Genomic DNA, 23,394 nt, shown 5'->3' on the forward strand with positions numbered 1-23,394 from the left:
GTCGTCTTCCTCTTCCCAGGTCACCTTTGACACCTACAGCCAATGTTCGGTGGGTACGTCAGACACAACCGTTAGTTGGCATGGCCCGGGAGCAAGCCCACTGAAATCACGTGTCCTCGACCTGCCCCTGTCCTTTGGTGTTCCCTCACCAAGCGAAGTATCGCATGCTGTGGGCTCAGCCCCACTGTACAGTGAGGAAGAGCTAACAGAGGGCGGTCAGGAACGGGGGGAGACATCCGCCTCTTCAGCAGCCAGGCGAAGAAGTACTGGCGAGGAGAGTGGCTCGGTAGCCGGTCTAGAGACAGGTCTGTCTCCTGACCCACACGCAGCCGAGGGGGCTAGTAGTGATGCGGAGACCCTAATTGATGATGATGAGGCTGATCGCACTTGGCAGCCTCGTCGTCATCAGGCTATTGCTTCCACATCATCAGGAGAAGAGGGTGCCAGCTTGCCAGCGAGCAAAACAGTCGGTGGGTTGCCCAGGAGGCAGCAGGGTCGCAGCAGTGTCAGTGGAGCCAAACGGCCACGGAGTAGAGCACCAGCTCCACTGCAGCCTACCACCACGGCCAGTAGTGGTGCCGGTGTGCACGGAGGAAGTAGCAGTCAGCCAGTGAGGAGTAGCGGGGGCAAAGTTTCCTACTCGGCGGTGTGGCAATTTTTCGTCAAGCCGCCCGAGGAAGTAAACGTAGCCGTATGTCGACTATGTGGCCAGAAAGTCAAGCGTGGCCAGGGGGCTAATGTTGGGACTACAGCGTTGCGTCAGCATATGCAGCGTCGCCATTTGGTGGCCTGGGAAAACCGTGATAAAGATACGGCGGTTCTGCCTGCCCCAGCCCCCGCTCCATCACCCGCTCCGTTACTTGCTCCGTCACCCGACGTCAATCGCCCTCTATCAGCCAGTCAAGGCTCCAACACCTCTGCTGAGGGGAGTTGTCGCTCGTTGGCATCTTCCGCTCGTTCAGATGCTCCTTCTCCTGCTACTCCTCTTCACGGATTCCGTCAGCAGTCTTTCTTGGAATCCGTTTCCAAGAGACAACAGTTTGCGAGCACGCACCCGACGGTGCAGAAGCTGAACGTCCTCCTGTCCAAGTTGCTGGTGCTGCAGTCCCTCCCTTTCCAAGTGGTGGACTCAGCACCTTTCCGAGAAATGATGGCTTGTGCCGAGCCGCGGTGGAGAGTGCCAAGCCGGCATTTCTTCGCCAAAAAGGCAGTGCCAGCCCTGCATTCACATGTAGAAGAGATGGTGGGCCAGTCTTTGAGCATGTCGGTCTCTGCCAAAGTGCACGGCAGCGCCGACGTGTGGAGCTGTAACTACGGTCAGGGACAGTACATGTCATTTACGGCCCACTGGGTGAACGTGGTGCCGGCACAGCCGCACCAGCAACTTGGACAGGTCACGCCGCTTTTGCCTCCACGTTTGCACGTCCTTGGTCCAGCAAAGATGTCCGCCTCTACCACCTCTTCTTCCGCCGTGTCCTCACCCGCCACCCCCGTGCCAAGTCCCATTACCCGACCGGCATATCACATGTGCAGGGCGCAACGGTGTCACGCTGTGCTGCACCTGGTATGCCTTGGCGAACGTAGTCACACAGGGGAGGAACTTCTGAGTGTAATGAACAGAGAAATCGACAGATGGCTGTCTCCGCGCAAACTGAAAATCGGAACCATGTTGACCGACAACGGAAAGAACATGGTGTCTGCTCTGCGTCAAGGAAGGTTGTGCCATGCGCCATGCATGGCTCACGTGTTCAATCTGGTTGTCAAGCGGTTCCTAAAATCCACCATCCCACTGCAAGACATCCTTAAAATGTCACGTAAACTTTGCATGCATTTCAGCCATTCCTACACCGCAAAGCACACCCTCCTTGAGCTGCAGCGGCAGAACGGAATTCCACAGCATCGCCTGATCTGCGACGTTGCAACAAGGTGGAATTCAACCCTACATATGTTAGACCGCCTTTACGAACAGCGAAAGGCCATCACCGATTTCCTGATGTTACAAGCGGATAAAGGTACTCCCCTGTGTAACTTCGATGTCAGCCATTGGCAGCTCATGCGTGACACCTGCCGCTTGCTCAGGCCCTTTGAGGAGGCCACGCTATTCGTGAGTCGGCAGGACTATGGGATGAACGACGTCATTCCTCTGTTGCAAGTCCTGGAACAAATGCTGTTAACAATGGCTGGTCAGGGTGCGGTAGACGTGGCGCACAGATCTCAACGCCACATGACCCCTGTGGGGGCAGGACAGGAAGAAGAGGAGGAGGTAGAGGAGGACATTGGTGCTCAGGAATTATTGAGTGAAATGGGTGGTTTTTCCACTCAGCGGACAGGAGTGGAGGAGCAGGAGCATCTGGTAGAGGAGGAGGAGGAGACAGAGGACCCAGACGCACCGTGGCAGTATGCTGTGGAGATGGAGGCAGGGAGTCCCTCGCATTCCTTGGCACAAATAGCCCATAGCATGCTCGGTTGCTTGCGTAGCGACAGCCGAATAATAACCATCAGACAGAGGGATGACTTTTGGCTGTCCACCTTGTTGGACCCTCGCTACCTTTCAAAAATGGTGGCCTTTTTCACACCTGCTGAGAGGGAGGCCAAAATAAAGTACTATAAAAACCACATATGTAGTCAGTTGGTCTCTGCCTTTCTGCGCCAACGTCCATCCTCAGACACTGTGGGCCCTGTGCGCTCACGTTCCGCTGCCATGGCAGCAGGGGAGGGGTGGGGTGGTAGGAGCAGTGGCAGCTCCACCAGCAGCGGCTGCCTCAGTCTGCAGTCGATGATGAGTAGCTTTCTTCACCAGCGCAGTGAGGAAACTACTAACCAGCCGCAGCAGCAGCAGCAGCAGCAGCAGCATCAGGTGGACCTGGAGCAGGACCTCAAACAACAGGCTTGGGCCTACTTGGACAGCACCCTGCCAACCGAGGTAGACAATCCCCTTGACTACTGGGCAACGAAACTTGACCTTTGGCCCCAACTAGCTGAATTTGCCCTTGAAAGGCTGTCATGCCCGGCCAGTAGCGTGGCATCAGAGCGCGTGTTTAGGAGGTATTGTAACTCCGCGGAGGACACGACTGTCCACCCAAAGTGTGGAGAGACTCACGTTTGTAAAAATGAATCAGGCGTGGATTAGTCTGGATTTCAAACCACCAGTTCCTGACACAACTGACCTAATAACCTAGCCGTTCAGGCCGCTCCCTGAACACCTCGGGAATTGCTTTGTATATCTGTCGCCTTAGAGGCCGCTGTCTGAACAGCTCATGAATTGCTTTCTATATGTGTCGCCTTTGAGGCCGCTGGCTGGACAGCTGATGAATTGATTTGTATATATGTACTTATTGTCCGCTGTCCGGACAGCTCATGAATTACTTTTTGTATATAGCCTTCCAAACCACTCTCGGAATAAGTCATGATATTCATGCTGTGTATAGCCTTATAGGCCAATGGTCAATCAAGTCATGATTGTTATAGTGTGTATAGCCTTATAGGCCGCTGTCTTTACAACTTTATAATTCCATGCAGTATATAGCCCTATCGGCCACTTTCTGGCATCCAGTTGCTGTAGCCCCCATCACCACACTGTGCCACGGGCCCCTGTACCGCCTTCTCATACTGCTGCCAGATCCATCCTCTGCCATGTGTGTCTTTGTCGTCTGCTCACGCTGCTAGGTTCCAGTTTTAAACCTAGGCCTGTGTATGGCTTCCGAATACTGCTGCCTCCACCGCCACCCTGCGCCATGTGCCACTTTCAGGTCTCCTTACACTGTTGGTGGGTTCCATTTTGTGATAGGGTGCTGTATGGCCTTCTATTGCTGCTGCCTTCACCGCCACCCTGCGCCATGTGCCTCTGTCGTCTGCTCACGCTGCTGACGGCTTCTGCTTTTTAACCGAGGCCTGTGTTTGGCTTCCGAATACTGCTGCATCCACCGCCACCCTGCGCCATGTGTCTTTGTCGTCTGCTCACGCTGCTGACGGCTTCAGCTTTTTAACCTAGGCCTGTGTATGGCTTCCGAATACTGCTCCCTCCACCGCCACCCTGCGCCATGTGCCACTTTCAGGTCTCCTTACACTGTTGGTGGGTTCCATTTTGTGATAGGGTGCTGTATGGCCTTCCATTGCTGCTGCCTCCACCGCCACCCTGCGCCATGTGCCTCTGTCGTCTGCTCACGCTGCTGACGGCTTCCGCTTTTTAACCGAGGCCTGTGTTTGGCTTCCGAATACTGCTGCATCCACCGCCACCCTGCGCCATGTGTCTCTGTCGTCTGCTCACGCTGCTGACGGCTTCTGCTTTTTAACCTAGGCCTGTTTATGGCTTCCGAATATTGCTGGCTCCACCACCACCCTGCGCCATGTGCCACTTTCAGGTCTCCTTACACTGTTGGTGGGTTCCATTTTGTGATAGGGTGCTGTATGGCCTTCCATTGCTGCTGCCTCCACCGCCACCCTGCGCCATGTGCCTCTGTCATCTGCTCACGCTGCTGACGGCTTCCGCTTTTTAACCGAGGCCTGTGTTTGGCTTCCGAATACTGCTGCATCCACCGCCACCCTGCGCCATGTGTCTCTGTCGTCTGCTCACGCTGCTGACGGCTTCCGCTTTTTAACCTAGGCCTGTGTATGGCTTCCGAATACTGCTCCCTCCACCGCCACCCTGCGCCATGTGCCACTTTCAGGTCTCCTTACACTGTTGGTGGGTTCCATTTTGTGATAGGGTGCTGTATGGCCTTCCATTGCTGCTGCCTCCACCGCCACCCTGCGCCATGTGCCTCTGTCGTCTGCTCACGCTGCTGACGGCTTCCGCTTTTTAACCGAGGCCTGTGTTTGGCTTCCGAATACTGCTGCATCCACCGCCACCCTGCGCCATGTGTCTCTGTCGTCTGCTCACGCTGCTGACGGCTTCTGCTTTTTAACCTAGGTCTGTGTATGGCTTCCGAATACTGCTGCCTCCACCGCCACCCTGCGCCATGTGCCACTTTCAGGTCTCCTTACACTGTTGGTGGGTTCCATTTTGTGATATGGTGCTGTATGGCCTTCCATTGCTGCTCCCTCCACCGCCACCCTGCGCCATGTGCCTCTGTCGTCTGCTCACGCTACTGACGGCTTCCGCTTTTTAACCGAGGCCTGTGTATGGTTTCCGAATACTGCTGCCTCCCCCGCCACCCTGCGCCATGTGCCTCTGTCGTCTGCTCACGCTGCTGACGGCTTCCGCTTTTTAACCGAGGCCTGTGTTTGGCTTCCGAATACTGCTGCATCCACCGCCACCCTGAGCCATGTGTCTCTGTCGTCTGCTCACGCTGCTGACGGCTTCCGCTTTTTAACCTAGGCCTGTGTATGGCTTCCGAATACTGCTGCCTCCACCGCCACCCTGCGCCATGTGCCACTTTCAGGTCTCCTTACACTGTTGGTGGGTTCCATTTTGTGATAGGGTGCTGTATGGCCTTCCATTGCTGCTGCCTCCACCGCCACCCTGCGCCATGTGCCTCTGTCGTCTGCTCACGCTGCTGACGGCTTCTGCTTTTTAACCTAGGCCTGTGTATGGCTTCCGAATACTGCTCCCTCCACCGCCACCCTGCGCCATGTGCCACTTTCAGGTCTCCTTACACTGTTGGTGGGTTCCATTTTGTGATAGGGTGCTGTATGGCCTTCCATTGCTGCTGCCTCCACCGCCACCCTGCGCCATGTGTCTCTGTCGTCTGCTCACGCTGCTGACGGCTTCCGCTTTTTAACCTAGGCCTGTGTATGGCTTCCGAATACTGCTGCCTCCACCGCCACCCTGCGCCATGTGCCTCTGTCGTCTGCTCATGCTGCTGATGGCTTTCCGCTTTTTAACCGAGGCCTGTGTTTGGCTTCCGAATACTGCTGCATCCACCGCCACCCTGAGCCATGTGTCTCTGTCGTCTGCTCACGCTGCTGACGGCTTCCGCTTTTTAACCTAGGCCTGTGTATGGCTTCCGAATACTGCTCCCTCCACCGCCACCCTGCGCCATGTGCCACTTTCAGGTCTCCTTACACTGTTGGTGGGTTCCATTTTGTGATAGGGTGCTGTATGGCCTTCCATTGCTGCTGCCTCCACCGCCACCCTGCGCCATGTGTCTCTGTCGTCTGCTCACGCTGCTGACGGCTTCCGCTTTTTAACCTAGGCCTGTGTATGGCTTCCGAATACTGCTGCCTCCACCGCCACCCTGCGCCATGTGCCACTTTCAGGTCTCCTTACACTGTTGGTGGGTTCCATTTTGTGATAGGGTGCTGTATGGCCTTCCATTGCTGCTGCCTCCACCGCCACCCTGCGCCATGTGCCTCTGTCGTCTGCTCACGCTGCTGACGGCTTCCGCTTTTTAACTGAGGCCTGTGTTTGGCTTCCGAATACTGCTGCATCCACCGCCACCCTGCGCCATGTGTCTCTGTCGTCTGCTCACGCTGCTGACGGCTTCCGCTTTTTAACCTAGGCCTGTGTATGGCCTTCAATTGAAGCTGCTTCTGCTCCGCCACTCTGTCATTGGACTCTTGATAGTCGTCTCCCCACGCTGCTGCTGGGGGGACTTTTTAACATAGGCCTCTGTATGGCCTTCAATTTTAGCTGCTTACGCTCCGCCACTCTGCCATGGGCCCCTGTACCGCCTCCTCATGCTGCTGCCAGGCCCGTAATCTGCCATGGGCCCCCGTACCGACTCCTCATGCTGCTGCCAGGCCCGTAATCTGTCATGGGCCCCTGTACCGCCTCCTCATGCTGCTGCCAGGTCCAGAGTCTCTCATGGGTCCCTGTACGGCCTCCCATTGCTGCTGTCTCCATCGCCACACTCTGCCATGTGCCACTTTCAGGTCTCCTCACACTGCTGGTGGGTTCCATTTTGTCATAGTGTGCTGTATGGCCTCCCATTGCTGCTGCCTCCACCGCCACACTGTGGCTCCACACTCTGGTTTTGGCCCCGTGACTGCCCAAATGAGTGAAGTGTGCGGTGATTCTAAGATCGACGGCACTCATCTGCATGTCATACTGACTGACAGTATTATTTCTCTTCCCCAGCAGACTCCAAGGGCATTTAAATTAAAGGTACAGTGTTCTGCACTAATATAAAGGCTCTCTGAAGCCTAGAAACACCCTTTTTATAAGTTAAATTCGCAGCGAATATATTCGGCACGAAGCGAATTTAATCGGCGAATTCGGCAAATCAGCCGAACCGAATTTTTGAATAATTCGCTCATCTCTAGATGACAGTCATAGGAGACTTGTAAAACAAGTCAGCAATGGCAAAGCTCATATTTCATGTTAAGCCTAGGTTCACACATATGGGTTGCGTGAAATACCGGGATCCCTGTGGGTTTCCTGCGCTACATTGCAATCGCACTGAGTTTTGCTATCTGCTGCAAATGCCAATTCAAAATTAACAACACCCCAAACGCAGGTCACAAACACAGTACATTTGATTGCAATGGATTGCATGGTCGATTTGTATAGTGAGGTTCAAGAAAAGGTGACTGCACTTTTTTAGGCTAAGCAGTGCAATTTAAATAGGCTCAAGTCACACCACACAGAGTCACATGTAAATTGAACAGGAATGCTGTGGGGTTCCTATATGATTCAAACACGAGCTAGAGTGTGAATGGGGCTAAATTGGAAACTGAACAATTGTTGCAAAATAATGTTCATGTATTTTTGTACAGCAACTACATCAGTGTAACTATTCAGTAGAGGTACATTCTTCAGCCAGTACAGTAGATGGCAGTGTTTGTAAGTTTGTAGCTGCAGTATGGTTAAAATCTGTGTATTTTCTCAGTAATAATGTTCCTGTTTCCTGTTAGCAGAGAAGCAGCAGATAAACACATTTGGACTGTGCATTGTCTGCTCTGTAGGGCTATATACAGAATCTCTAACAACTATTTTAATCCTTATGCTGCTAGCCTTAAAAAATGGATAGGAAGATATGTTATATTGGGCATTTTTTTTTCATTCATCTTAAGGAGGGGAGGAGGGCCTTTCTCAACTAAGAACACCTTCTTGTCTGCATGTCTAAGCTAAGGGCAGGAGCATTCCAGGAATAAATGCTACATGAATCATTTACCTTTACTCAGGAATCATTTTTCAAAGTGATTTCTCAACAAAAAAATAACATGGAGACATGGATGGATGGGGGAGTTTGCTCTGATTATTAAATATTGATTAAACCGCTATTTCAGTGTGCTCGTATACAATGAAGTTCCACTTTAAAAACACGGATGTCACACATGTGTTTTGAAAAAAAGAATACCTAACTGACCATCAAAACAGCAGCATCTTTCAGAAGAGCCACTAGGATAGAGATCCACAGCTAAAAGGCAGCCCTGGCATATTCAGGTAAGTAGACAAATTTGGTGCACCTTTATTAATACTTTCCATCTGTCCTTCCTTCCATTGACCTAGGCCAGCACTGCTCTTCCTAGCTTCTAAAATACTAAATACCAGTCTTTAAATGTTGGCACTTCTATGCCACATCTTTGAGTAATCTAGTAGGCCAAACATATTTAAAAAACAATGTTGTGAACTAAGAGCAGACTTTACAACTCTAATGTTTTCTGTTTTCTACTGAACTCAGGGTAATGCTGAAGTATGGTTCCAGAACACAGAATGATCTACTACTGAGCTATTTATTTCTGTATCAGCTCACAATGGGTTTGAAAGATGATCACTTTCCTCCTGCCACATGAATATGGAGGAGTGTGACAAACTCCAGAAAATGCTACAAATGCTTTGAAACTTAGAAGAAGATTATCACTTCTTTACTCTACATTGAAGAATGTGCAGCATCTTGAGTCCTTTGCCAGAGAGAAACATATCTGTGACCTTTCTGGGCATGTATGGGCTTGTTGTAATTAGAAAACCCATACTGTCTTTCTCATAGGTATTTAGATGGATTCATATTTTGGTTTTGGTTTAATCCAAAATTAATGGATGTTTCCTTTTTGTGTTTGTCTGTTTGCTTTTTTTTGGTTTTTGTTTTCTTTTTTGGCACATATCAGTCAAGCCAATATATACTGCTGTCATCTAAAGGCATTTTAGGGTTACCTTGATAGATAATATACCGTATGTCCTGAAGCTTGTCGCTGATACATTACAACATGTGTGTCTATGAGCAATTTGGTGAGGAACTAGACTCATAACTAGGCATTCTTTGTCAGCTGCCACAAAACTCATTTGCTTGCCCTTCTGCTTATTGACATCTGTCTTCCCTTGGGGAAAGACTTATCCATTTTGCTTTATCTTGAAGATTTTCATTGGAGATTGAGATTCACTCTGATTTCAACATTCTACATGTAAATGATTGCTGTATCAGAAATAGAAGCAAACTCTATGGGTCCCCTCAGAGTAGGCAGAATTCCACCTTTAAAATAATAGAATAATAAGGTATGAGACAGATCACTGAATCCAATGCATCTTTAATTTGTTATCTGACTATCTGAGAACATTCTGCTGACTGAGACATTCTTGCCTTACCATACCTCCTTATACAATTGAACGTCTTCTCTAATGCACAACTCTGAAATATCAATATTCCAAACTGGTTTTCTCTTTTGCGTCTTGCTTGGCTTACAAAGTTTGCTGTTTTATTATCTGTAAAGACAAACACAGAATAAGAAGCAATACCTCACAAATCAAACTCCGCATTCACATGCCATTTTTATAAAGAACATACATATTTGTAAAATGGATATGCACAAATGTTTTCAGGGAGATTTTGTAACATAAATGATGATACATAGGCTATTTTTTATAGTTAATTTTGAAGATTAGTCCATGTCAGTCCTAATCTGTCGATAATTGGCTTATGCATGGATCAATAGCCATCCAAATATCATTACGGTGGGGATGAACATTTTTATATAATAGCAGGATTTGCTGTGCATGTGGTCATCACAAAAGCCTTTCTATTACTCCCCATGGAATCCAGTAATTCTGCTTGGACAACAGTTATTCAAAGTTTAATAAGGCCATGCATGTTGTAATCAGGTTGTATCACCTCCTGTCTATTTACTTACAACTATGCAGTGCAAAGGACTGCCTGATTAGATATGCAATTAGTGGAGTGTTCAGGATTGCCCCTTACTACATAGTTGATGGCAAATCAAAAGCACATTGGACGATCAGATTGTAATGTATGTGACTTGTTTATAGATTTGTACAAGATTTGATCTCAATACAAACTCAAGTTTGGGCTGTGAATTCATTTTTAATGTATGGAAACCCTAAAGTTTAATTTTTGGTCATTTATTAGAAATAATAAAGTATAATTATGAATATAGAGATTAGGATTCTGGTCATAGTGCTATACTGGGTTCAGATCCCCAAACTGACTCTGTCTGCTTTATGTTTAGATGTTCACAACATACTTTTTGAGTTTCCATTTGGTATCCTGGTTTGTTCCCTGTTTTTTTGGCAGCCAAGAATGGAATTTAAAGAGGTCGTAAAGGCTGAAGGTTTTTTACTTTCATGCATTCTATGCATGAAGGTAGAAAACTTACTGTGTGCTTCTCCCCTCACAGCCCCTCCCTTATTCTCACCTGAGCCCTATCTCGATCCAGCAATGTGTGCAGGAGCCTTGGCTGTCCCAGGTCTCGCTCTCCTCATTGGCTCCTGCTGCTGTCAATCCCAGCCAGTGAGCCAATGAGGAGAGATCAGGGGCAGGGCTGTCTTATGGATGCACAGAGCAGGGCTTGGGAGCTGAATATGCCAGTGCCTCCATAGCAAGCGGCTTGCTACGGGGGGCGCTGATCAAGGGGAAGGAGCCAGGGGAGCCAGCGGGGTACCTGAGAAAAAGAAGATCGGGGCTGCTCTGTGCAAAGTCATTGCACAGAGCAGGTAAGTATAATGTTTGTTATTTGAAAAAAAAACCTTTAATATAACTTCTACTAAATATATTATTGTTAAATGAATGAACAAACTTATCAGCTAATCATCTTTTCATGTGTTGTTAGCATTCCAAGGTTATCTGTTGTAATTGCTTGTGGCTGTTTTGCTGTCCAGTTAGAAAACAAATGTAGTCATTGGTGCCAAACACAACCTAATCTCTTCTGGCACATTGGGGAAGCAACATGAATCTTTATTATGTATAAAAATAATTATGTTTTTACCATAACAATATAAAAAATATATCATTTAGAGTTTAAATGGAAAAGCAAAAAAATCAATCTACCTTCATAAGTAAAGTGTTTAGCTATTGCATGATGGGAATGGCACAGAATCTCATTACCTATAAAGATATAATATTACCTGGTTTATTGTAACTAGTTCCAACTACTAGTATGAAATTATAAGTGTAACCCTATGAAGAGAGTTGAGCCAGGACACTTCTGCACAGTAATCTAGTGTGCATTTTCCTTTTGCTCATTCTCCTTGCAACACCTACATTTTAATTCAGCAAATCCTCTAGAGTAACTTGTTTGACTTTTCCTGCTTTTCTCTCTGTCTCCCTCCCTTTCTGCCTGCAGGACACAGATCTATATAGAAATGTACTGTTCCTGTTGAAATGATATGCAGCCTTCCCTACTATAGGTTTCTGAATCACCACTGCCGGGAACAGTGATGATATTTGACAGGTTAAAGGAGAAAGGTTCATCCTTACCTAAAACTTAGCTATGTCCCTATTTCAACCCTTGATAATCCATTTTCTTGCTTGTAACACAGTGGGCTGGGTTTATGTAATTTGTAACACTGCTTGTTTCGACTTAATGATTTTCGTACCTGCCTGTCTGGCACTGACTTCACTCTCCAGGTACTTAAATCCTCATTTGAGAGTGTGTGAGAGATGAACTTTAAGGTTCTTGTTCTGGACAGGCTGGTGAAGACTGGATATTTCAGTATGCTGAGACTATTGCAGTCTATACAGCTGTTGCATGATAAACAGGAACGTGTTTTCATGACTTTTAAATTGTTCAAAACAAGTACGTAATTTTATAAGGTAAAGACATTTTGCTAGTCATCATATAACATTTAGTTTTTATTTAACTTGCCTCATAATTATGCTGGTGCATGGATTCCAAAGACTGCTGTCTTTGGGTGCCGATAGGGTTGGCTTTTGGCACAGAGGATCCTGGCACAGGAAAGGTGAGCCTGCTAACAAGTTACATTTAAATTGAGTAGGATTAGTGTTGGGGTTACAGGGAGGATTAGTGTTAGGGTTGAGGTTACAGGGAAAGTTAGTGTTAGAGGTGGGGTTACAATAAGGGTTAGTGTTAGTGATGGGGTTACATGGAGGGCTAGTTTTAGGGATAGGGAAACAGGGAGAATTGGTTTTAGGGATAGGGTTGCACAGACCTTAGTGTTAAGGTTTGAGTTACAGGGATTTAGTGTTAGGGTTGGGGGTTACAGGGAGAGTTAGTCTTAGAGTAAGGGTTATAAGGAGGGCTAGTGTTATAGTTGGGAAACCGGGGAGTATTAGGTTTATGGATGGAGTTGCAGGGAGGATTAGTTGTAGGGCTGGGGTTGAAGGGAGTGTTAGTGATGTTGTTTACAGGGAGTGTAATGTTAGGAGTTACATGTAAGGTTAGTTTTAGGGTGTGGGCTACAGGGAGGGTTAACGTTGAGGTTATGGAGAGCAATAGGATTAAAGGGAGAGTTAGGTTTGGGGTTATGTGAAGGGTTAATGTTAGTTTGGAGGTTACAAGGAGGGTTAGGGTAAGGGTTGGGGTTACTGGGAGGGTTAGTGTTAAAAGGAGGATGATTGTTAGTGTTAGGGTTTCAGAGAGGGTTAGTGTTGGGAATTTAAGGGAGGGTTACGCTAATGTATCGATATTGTTTGGCTCCATTTCACTCCCATATCATATATTATTAGAACAGAATTTGGAAAGACCACATACACCCATTTAGAAAGACCACATATACCCTGAAATAGAGGACAAAACCTTAGGTGGAATTCCTGTGCCAACTTTGTATCTATTAATATGTTAACTGTTTTGCCTGTCCAAGTATTTGTAATTCTGTTCAGCCACTTTTATAATCCAGGTTTGTGATTGGGCAACCTGTGAGTGGGCAGCACACTGATGAGGTCATCGCTATGCTTTCCCCAGCACCCCCCTCCTCCAGAAGAATGTTACTTATAAGCAATAGTCAAATATATATTTTATTTAAAAAAAAATAGATAAGCACATTGTCTACCCCTCTCTAAGTATCTGTTCTTTTATGCAGGAAAAACCATAATGCTGATATCAAGAATATTCAGGTAGTTATGATAGTTCTGTTTTTTATAAATAAATACATAATTATGTAAATTGTATTATTCTTTTGCAAAGAATATAGCTTTAAGTCAGCATTTTTATTTCACTTGTTTCACTTCTATTAAAAACATTTTACAGTTGCAAATTTGTTAATTATCAACAAGTTCACACACAGAGGGTTTTGTAAATTTGCTGTTGATTTGGATATAACAAATGGAAAAGGATATGGAGTATAAATGGCATTCTTTGACAAAGGAGTCATCCAGTTAAACACAGTTGATAGAGCAGCAAACTTGATGTACAACAGAAATAGAATCTTTACCGTAAGATAAAAGATGGCATACATTGGGTATAGAATCATGGGTATAAGCTGTTTGTATAATATTCATTCCTTTCTGAGCCAGAGAGATTATACTCAACTTTTTTTTAATCGAACTGACAGTTTTTATTCTTTCATAAATCATACTGTTCTTTATTTCCCTTTTTACTTTTTGTTACTGAAAGGTTACTTGTCTTTCATTTTTCCAACAGTATGTAACAGTTATAAAAATAAATTTCACCATTTTACTTTTAGCATGTCTTAACTTGTGATAAGAGGATCAGTGTACCTGAATTGAAACCGCAAAAGCTTTTGTTTAAATAATTTACTGTTTGGTGAACTGATCTACTTGTGAATTGGTAAAAGGGTCCTTGGGACCCCTTACCAGTTCATTCACTGCTGCAGGGCAAGTGAGCAGGTATCCCTTCTCTCCTAACTGTAAATAGAACAAATGTTGATTTCCTAATACCCGTATATACAGTTGTGTCCAAAATTATTCAACCCCCAATGCTGTAAAGGGGTTTAGGGACTATAGTGTACATTTGGAATTGTATTCAGAATCAAATCCTACAAGGACGTTGTAACTACCCAAATGCAACTAAAATGACATCAATTGTTTATGTAATACAGTAGTAAATGGTTCTTATGTGGTTTCTTCATTGCCACAATTATTCAACCCCTTAAAGACTACCACTCTGAAGAACAGAGGTTCATACAGGTGCTTTCCATCAGGTATTGAAAACACCTGTGGATGTCACCGAGCAGCAATCAAGCATAATAAGCACCAATTAGGCAGCTTTAAAATGACTGTGATACTCAGCTCCTTCTAGACATTTACTGGTGTGGTTACAAACATGGTGAAGGCAAGAGAATGGTCCAGGAAGACAAGAGAAGAGGTGATTTCTCTTCACAGGAAGGGCAATGGCTATAAGAAGATTGCAAAGATGTTAAACATACCAAGAGACACCTTAGGAAGCATCATTCGCAAATTCAAGGCAAAGGGCACTGTTGAAACGCTACCTGGTCGTGGCAGAAAGAAGATGCTGACTTCGACTGCTGTGCGCTACCTGAAGCGTAGAGTGGAGAGAAGTCCCCGTGTGACTGCTGAGGAACTGAGAAAAGATTTGTCAGATGTGGGTACAGAAGTTTCAGCCCAGACAATAAGACGCACACTGCGTAATGAAGGCCTCCGTGCCAGAACTCCCAGGCGTACCCCCTTGCTGTCTCCAAAGAATAAGAAGAGTCGACTGCAGTATGCCAAAAGCCATGTGGACAAACCACAAAAGTTGTGGGATAGTGTTCTGTGGACTGATGAAACAAAATTAGAACTGTTTGGGCCCATGGATCAACGCTATGTTTGGAGGAGGAAGAACAAGGCCTATGATGAAAAGAACACCTTGCCTACTGTGAAGCATGGTGGAGGGTCAATCATGCTTTGGGGCTGTTTTGCTTCTGCAGGTACAGGGAAGCTTCAGCGTGTGCAAGGTACCATGAATTCTCTTCAGTACCAGGAGATATTGGATGGAAACGTGATGCAGTCCGTCACACACCTGAGGCTTGGGAGACGTTGGACCTTTCAACAGGACAATGATCCCAAGCATACCTCCAAGTCCACTAGAGCATGGTTGCAGAGGAAAGGCTGGAACATTTTGGAGTGGCCATCGCAGTCACCAGACTTAAATCCGATTGAGAACCTCTGGTGGGACTTAAAGAAAGCAGTTGCAGTGCGCAAGCCTAAGAATGTGACTGAACTGGAGGCCTTTGCCCATGAAGAATGGGCGAAGATACCCGTAGATCGCTGCAAGACACTTGTGTCAAGCTATGCTTCACGTTTAAAAGCTGTTATAACTGTAAAAGGATGCTGTACTAAGTACTAAGATTGAATGTCACTTGGGGGTTGAATAAAACTGATAATGCTGTGAGCACAGAAAAGACATTTGTGGTTATTTCATTATAACTGTTATGTTATATTTGTCTGACCTACAAGTGCCTCTTTAATGTAAATGTAAGCAAGATGACTGAATGATCAAAAGCAATGTCAAACTGGCCAAAACACTCAATTTCAGTGGGGGTTGAATAATTTTGGACACAACTGTAAGATGACAAAATGCATTCTTTATTTGTGCAAGCCTGAACCTAAGTTTCAAAGTGTGAGGTAGATGGTGAATTGGCAAGGGGTTCAATTTACATCTTTATTAGTTTTGTTTCTTTCAATGCCAATGACCCATAACAAACAACCGATGCTTTAAATGGGTAGCAGGGCAAGATTTTTCAGATTAACAGTGGGTAAATCCTTGAGGTTTATCATTAGTCCTAATCCCTTATTGCACAAGAGAGCATTCACCAATAATTAAACTGCATGTTTCCCAAAACCTTTGAAACAAAGATGTGCAAGTTGCACATAACAATTATATAATATTTCTGGTACTGAATATGGTCTATGAAGTACTTAATGTGACATTTGCAGATTGGATTTTTAGTGGTTACCTTTTCATCACATCTCACATCACTTTTGTTGAACCAATCTTGATTCTTCACAGTGAATCCCAAATCATATTACTATTTAGTCATAAATGTTGTTTTTGTTGGGCTGTTAAGGCTGGCTGTTAAATCAGTAAAGGCTGGTTATTTAACTGCCGATAAACAGTTTGTTAAAACAGTTATAAAACCAATAATGACTCATCTTTTTTTGCTTCCTGGACAAACCATTTGGGGTAATTTATTACATTTGCCAGCTCTGTTAAATGTATAATATACCAAGCACTGTAATGAAATTCTGAAGAGGCATTAGAGAGTGCACATTTAGAAACAAATATTAATTTATTACTGATCAACCTATTGTAGCCACTAGGCATGAATGCTAATGTATTCTTTAAGTGATATATTTATGAATGCTAGTACAAAAGGTGACAGTTTGCTTTCCAATGGCTAATCATAGCCAACAAAAGTGGATACATGTGATGCCCAATCCACACGTTGACACAAGGCCATTGGGTCTCTTGTTAATCCTTTATGTTCATGGCGTTATCTAGTTTTTAAGTGTTTTATGATGGAAATTTTAGAGATTTCTGAAAATATTACCTAGCTGAAATCCAGGAAAAGAAAAAATGATCACTTACAGTGGGTCTGCCTCCACCCTGCAAGGGTTAAATGTTGTTTATGTCCAGGGACCACATAAAACAGTTTTACTTACCCAAACCTCTGCTCCAAATATCTTCCTCCATGCTGTAATTGCAGTCCCTGTAGCCTCTTCTCCCCAATGCTTTGGCAGTCACAGGTCTTCTGATGTCATCAGGTCTAATGCAATGCCCATACCCTGGCATTAGATGTGAAGGCACTGAGGGACAGTCCACTGGCAGAGTGTAGGGAAGTAGAGGAGTGCACTGGCTGCCAGGGGAGTGAAGGATCAGGTAAGTAAACCTGCTTTTCCTTGTCTCCTAGATCTCCTAGATGAGAATGTAACCCTTGTAGTGCAGAGAGAGCCCAGCTGCAAGGAGACTCTTTACTTTCCCCGGCAATGGATTTTAACATTTTCCTAATGCCTGAAAGCGGAGTTCCAGCCATTTTAGTGTTTATTAAAGGTCAGCAGCTACAAAAACTGTCGCTCCTGACTTTTAGTAAATACACAGTTGCCTGTTCTAGAGTACAGCAATGTTCTCACCCATGCCGTTCCTTCTCCCCTTCTCTCCTTCACTGTGCCGGCATCTCAACTGTGTGCACCAGGCTGTGACAGCTTGCAGCTTCACAGACTGGTGCCCACTGCGCATGTGCAAGTCACGCTGCGCCTCCTAATTGGTCTGGCAGTCTCCTGGGACCTGTGAAAGTTTCCAGGAGACTGTGGGACAGAGGAGGGGGCCGAATTTCCATTTCACTTTGCAGCATCGAACTGAGCCAGAAGTGGGAGTGGGTACCTGTTAAAAACAGGTATCCGCTTCCCCCTCCCCCCAATAGGTGTAAAATATGGCAGTGGAGGGGGGGAGGAAAATAAGAGGAGCTTCTGCTTTTGTGTGAAACTCCACTTTAATATTGTTTATGTAAATATGAACTTTAGGCAAATATAAAAGACACAAATGAATACAACATTGTAATAATTAATAAATCATTAAATGTATTCTTTTAATGCAAGTAGGGTAGGTACCTGAATTCCACTCCCTATACAGCAGAACTCAGAGAGGATGACAGAGAAGCAGCACAAAGTAGCAGTCCAAGGAGCATGTTGGTAGAAGGAGAGAGCAGAGGGACAAAGTAATGCACCCAATAGTCTGCTACACACAATGGTGTGCATATTATGTAACTTAGCAGAATGGTAACATCACACTGAGATGCATGCAAGGAAAAATGTCTGGCATAAATGTATAATATAACATTCAATTTTGATTAGGTTGGATTGACAAGTTTGATTAAGTTGATTGGCATTTCATGCTTGCACAGAGAAAGCAAATGTTGTCCAGATTATCTGACATCATCTGACCCGGAAATTAACTGTGGGAGGGGATATTATCTATTTTAGGAGATTTTATTTTATTTTATTTTTTTACGCTTTTTTCTTCATGCTGTGGTTGGATCAAGTCAGTGGGGACCTGATTCAGATCCCCTATCCAGCTGTGCAGCAACATATTTTTTCAAATAGTGCAATCATCCATTAATAGATCACTATAGCCATGATCTATTGCTGCAACGACAGACTTAACAGAAGTGCAACAGCTCTGCCTGAGTCAGTAGACTTTTTATATGAACTAACTGTGAAGGCGTACACCCTCCTACAGTAGTAGAACATTACAGTTTTACTCTGGTGACTATCGTTAAATGTTCATCCGATACTATGACAGCTTGTAGTTCAGTTCAGGAGTGCATAGGGAAATTTGACAGCACTAGAGCTGAACTAAAGAATGGGACTGCCTCCTCCATGCAGATGCAGAAAACAATTGTGCATCCCGTATTAGCAAACAAAGCCCTTACACGGGTCTAGACTGAAGTATGCCTGTGTGATCGAGATCAAGCACTTGCTGAATGACCACAAATGTTGCAACTTTTTCACATTACAGCAACATATACAACAACGTATTCGGTTTTGACATTTGCAGTTTTTTACACTGTAATTATACTTTCAGTTGCATATATTATAGATGCCAACTGTCCTGGATCTTGGCCGTTCGTCCTGCCAATGCTATGTTGCAGGTTATGCCCCAGGATCACAGTATAAAGCGTATTTAAATAACTGCCCATGTGCAGTAACTAATAGCATTAATTGTAAGTATCGGTGCTATGAGTGGGTGGTCCCTTTATGTTTAGACACAGGGGTTTGAGTGGAACCAACCAATAAAGTGCGATTGATGGGCAGTCCTGCAGAGGGGCAGACTGACAACTCATGGGACCCCCGGGCAATAGGGGATCATGGGGCCCCTGTGTCCTTGCCCAAACTTAAAAAAGCCAATGAAAAAGGTACCAGGGGCATCTCATGGGGCCCCCTACTGACCCCGGGCCCTTGGGCAGTGCCCGAGTTTCCAAATGGTCAGTCCGCCCCTGGTCCTGTATTTACAGAGGTGTGGTCTGCGTCAGACCAACTCATAAAGTGCACACGATATGCATGAACCAGCCTAGGAGTAAGCAGATAAAATATAGGCAGGGTTAATAGTGTTTTCTGATCAGGAACCATCATTTTGATAAGTATAATATGCATGCACACAGTTCTTGCATGTTATAGAATTCCTTGTTAGTCACATAGATTCATCATAATTCCTCCATGGTGCATATGTGTTGCCACTGAAGTGTACTTTTGTTCCCCACTTATGACAAGGAGAGGAGAAATAATTAGCCCCATAGCCTACATTCGCTATATGATATGAATGGCAAATTACAGGAATTGGGACAAAGAAGCATAAAAATACACAGAGCTTTCATCTTGAGGTATCAGTTTTATTATTAAAGGACCTGATAGTAATCACCTTCTATTATCCTTTGTTGTCAACGGAGACCTGCCTCTGCTTTCTGTGATGTCTCCAGATGTCATGTGTACATGCCCACTAACTACAGCCTGCAAGACTCAGAAATATGAATCCAGTACAACAACAACTGAAAAAACACACTTTATGGACCAACCTCAGTTCATAGAATGTAAGGCTGAATGGAAGAGGTCTTGATCATTATGTTTGCCATTGTTCTCTTGGGCTTTAACCACAGTTATCTAAGTAGCTTTTTTGTCTTTAAATTAAAATGTAAAACCAATCACAAAATTCTCATATAAGCTTTAACACAATGATGTCATTTTTAAAAGCCTTTTTAAATATTTTAAAAAACTACAACATGTATTAAAATAATAGCGGATGATGCTACCGGGAAGGTCCTTGTTCAGGCACAACTTCCCATCCTCTAATTGTGCTACTGCATTGCCACCCCGTCACAGGGTCTTCTGATGCACACCCATTACCCAGGAATGGTCCACTATTGTTACCATCAGGAAACCCACCCTGAAAAAATACCCTGCAGCCATCGCTGGAGTGAGTGCATGTAGCCAGGAAATGGCAGCAAAGAGGTTGCAAGATATTAGCATCACAGAGATGCAAGAAAGGATAAAAAAAATGTGAAAACAAGTATTTAAGAAAAAAACTAGCAATTGTGCTTTAGTAAACTAAATGTGATTCAGTAAGGGTTTACATCTACTTTAACATAACCCTCTTATATACAGATAATGGAGATACTTTGCCAGACCTTAAATGCTGATGTAAAAGAACAAAGAAATCCTGACTATGTATACAGCAATAGAAGTCTGTGCAGCACTCCCTATGACAAGTAAATTCATGCTCTAGAGCCTGGGCCAGCAGATAGTTCTATATTTTACAACCCCCCTGCCTACGTGCATGTTACATCAAGAGTTCCCCTTGTTATATGAATAGCTGGCTGCAGATGGCTTGATTCTGCAAAAGTTCCTGGAAATAAACACAGATTTTCAATGTTTGATTTATGCTTTATAAAATAGTTCAGTGTCTCTGCTTACTTTCCAACAGAAGCACATCTTGCACAGCATACTCCAAGAACCCATACACTCCGTCAACAAAAGTGGACTGTTTTGCACAATAAATTTGCTGAAACTCTGGGTCTCTCCATCTTTCTTCCTGAGTGAGGAAAAATCTATTATCATTGATTGATGGTATAGATGAAAAATAATGTTCTTCTTTTCGACTCTCCAACTTTACAATGGGTTTAGAGTACAACAAATTTACATAATATAAATAATTGCATGATGTAGCTAGATAGATAGTCACTATATATATATATATATATATATATATATATATATATAGTATAGTATATTCTGTACTTGCATGTTTTTTTTTACTTGCATGTTTTACTCACATTTGATGGTTCTAACACATTTTACTTAAAGTGCACACTATTGTGAGTTTGTAGATACAGTAAGCATCCTCACTTTAACAATACAAACTGTAAAAAAAAGTACATGTCATGCATACAGTATAATTCAAACACTTATGAATCATTTATTTAGTGCATTGTATATCATAAAAATAAGTAAGTCATTACTTTCATAATTGCTTTGTATATTAAGTTTATCAACACAGTATAAAAATTCAACTCTTGCATACTACTGCTTAAAATGACACTTGACATGTAACACTGCATGCACAAGCACGCTGATCATGTCAGTGTCTTCATCTCCGCAGCATACAAAGGGTTAATATATCAGTTGGCAAGCACCCAATTCGTAAATCTGGATTTTGCTGCCGATTTTTTTTGCTAATGAAGTGAGAACTATTCCTTTCAAAAGCAAAATACCTTCTGTAACAGCTGGGATTCTACCCCTGGGAGAACCGCAGAGCTTGCAATCAATAATGCAGAGCTTGTCAAGGATAATCAGCTAAGGTCTTTAGGACCGCTCAGGAATCCTGGAGTAGAGCTAGTATAAGGTTTGCAATCTCTTGTTTGCTGGCATTTGGAAATCTTCTCTCCAAACAGCAAGACATCTCTCTCCTCCTCCTTGTGTGTGCCATCAAGCACCCCCAACTCCTGTCCTGCTCCCCGCCTGCTGCTGTGTGGTCAGGATCAGCCTCTCCCCACCCCACCCAGAGAAGAGAGGTCCCTGGCTCATTTCATTCCAGCATGTGTTCCCTCTCTAACACCTCAGAGCAATGTGTTTTGCAGTAACTTGGAGGGACAGACTGGTCACTACAAGGACAGCAAGGTCCCCACCCATCATGCCAAAGGTAATTGGGAGTGATTGATGCTGCCTCTCAATCCCTCTCAACAAATCTCCATTCTAAATACAATGAGAGCAGTAGCTCGTGTGCATTTCAGCACTCTGGACCAACAACATCTCCCCACACTGCACATCTGGAGGCCGAGAGTGAAGGGAGCTATCGGAACATCTGGAGAGCACAGCCAGGAAATCAACTCTTGATTCTTCCCTCCTCTTTTTGGTATCTTTCTTCATTTTTTTGTCTTTCTTTTCAGGATCTAAGAGGATAACATGCACTTTATTTCCCAGAAAGTCCTGCCACAGACATAGTATCCAGGGGGGTCCCTGCTGTTTTTTTTTTCGTTTTTTTTTTTGGCATGGATAATAGCAGTTGATGCTCTGCTTAACTCTTTGGATACAGGATCCAGCCAAGGAAGGAAAGGGGTGGGGGGGCTCATTCTCCTATAAGAGAATCTGGATAAAATACTCCTGTTTGCTAATGAGCACCAATAAAAGGATTATAACTCCTGAGACAGGGACTTCCCTCTAATTAGGACACAGAAAGCCTTCTTTCAGTAAGTACATACTTTTTCCTGAATGTCGTTTTGCTCATTTGCATTTCTTTTATTGCTGAAATGTTCCAGGCACAAGCTGCAAGCAGGAGATGCAGGTGAACTCCCTTAGGGGGATGAGCAGGGAATGGAGGGAGGGAGAGAGTTCTTTCTTAATTGTTTCTTATTTTTTTGTCAAGATGAGCTTTGAGGATGTCACTCTTTGAACAGGTTTCTGCATCTTTGCTCTGTGTCTTGCTGCTCAGTGCCAGCTACAGCCTTTGAAAGAAATTCCTTCTGATCTCTGTTATCAACATGAGATGTGTAGGTGAACACAGCGCAATTGCTATTTCTCTTCCATATAGACAGCGTGCATGGATTCAGCTCCTAAGGGATGGAGCTGTTTGAATAGAGTTGGATCTGCACGCATCCCTATACTGTGCATATTAAGAATCTCATTTAGGCAATCCATTTTGCATAAAGCCTCTATCAATGTATTAATGTATGCATGTGTGCCAGTGTGCCAGTGCTGGAACTATAAAAGAAGACAGAATACAATGTTTAAAGGGAAACTGTGCTAAGAAAAACCTGGAAATGTCCTATCTTTTTGTAAAATGCCAGTTTCCTGGCTGTCTTGCTTATTTCATGTCTTGTGCTCTTTCTTTTTGAATCACCTGAACCAAGCAGGCAGATCAGGAGTTCTGACCTTTGTCTTACTTCATTGGCCACATGCTTGTTTCAGGTCAGACTATGTTGGAGTCAGAGGATCAGCATTATAGCCAGACAACTAGCATTTCTTAGAAGGATGTCAGCAGCCTCCAGGTTTCTTCCAGCACAGGTTATCCTTTAATGACAGAAGGAAGCTCAGATGCTGCTTATGTACAAAGCACAGGACTTATAGGTGGCTTACTATACTTGTGATAGCAGTACTTACAGTTTGAGTAAATGACTCCTTTATCGACCTCCTTAAGAGTCAATGGACGAAGGCTGAAGTCATAAAAGAACACGTCATGAAATTACAATCCGTAAGAAAGAAAAAGCTTTAATTCCTAACTTAAAGCTGATGCCGCTCTTTGGCCATCTCGCAGCGCTGCTGATGCTCCAGTTTTGTGAGGCTCTGTTATACGAGTGACTGTCTGGAAAGAGCATCCCGA

The 23,394-nt window shown here is 44.5% G+C and overlaps 1 protein-coding gene and 1 long non-coding RNA gene across 8 annotated transcripts in view; one reads left to right on the forward strand and one right to left on the reverse strand.

Annotated features, from left to right (window-relative positions):
* Positions 1-9,389: 9,389 nt before the first annotated feature.
* On the reverse strand, positions 9,390-23,389 carry LOC149455160 (uncharacterized). Its single transcript, XR_016314098.1, has 3 exons — positions 23,175-23,389; positions 20,493-20,610; positions 9,390-9,580 (listed from the first exon to the last, which is right to left on the reverse strand). It is a non-coding gene; the product is annotated as an uncharacterized LOC149455160 (long non-coding RNA).
* NTNG1 (netrin G1) overlaps positions 21,425-23,394 on the forward strand; it is a 379,145-nt gene continuing 377,175 nt past the window's right edge. For 3 of the 7 annotated variants that reach the window (XM_089686612.1, XM_089686614.1, XM_089686615.1), the window contains exon 1: positions 21,426-22,264. The gene's annotated coding sequence lies outside the window, so the exon portion shown is untranslated. Of the gene's footprint in view, positions 22,265-23,394 lie in introns of all 7 variants that reach the window. The other 4 variants (XM_089686609.1, XM_089686611.1, XM_089686610.1 and 1 more) reach the window with 3 other exon arrangements.

Source organism: Staurois parvus, unplaced genomic scaffold, assembly GCF_062004578.1.
Source record: "Staurois parvus isolate SC_StPar_1 unplaced genomic scaffold, SC_StPar_1.0 ptg000402l, whole genome shotgun sequence".
Lineage (NCBI taxonomy): Eukaryota > Metazoa > Chordata > Amphibia > Anura > Ranidae > Staurois > Staurois parvus.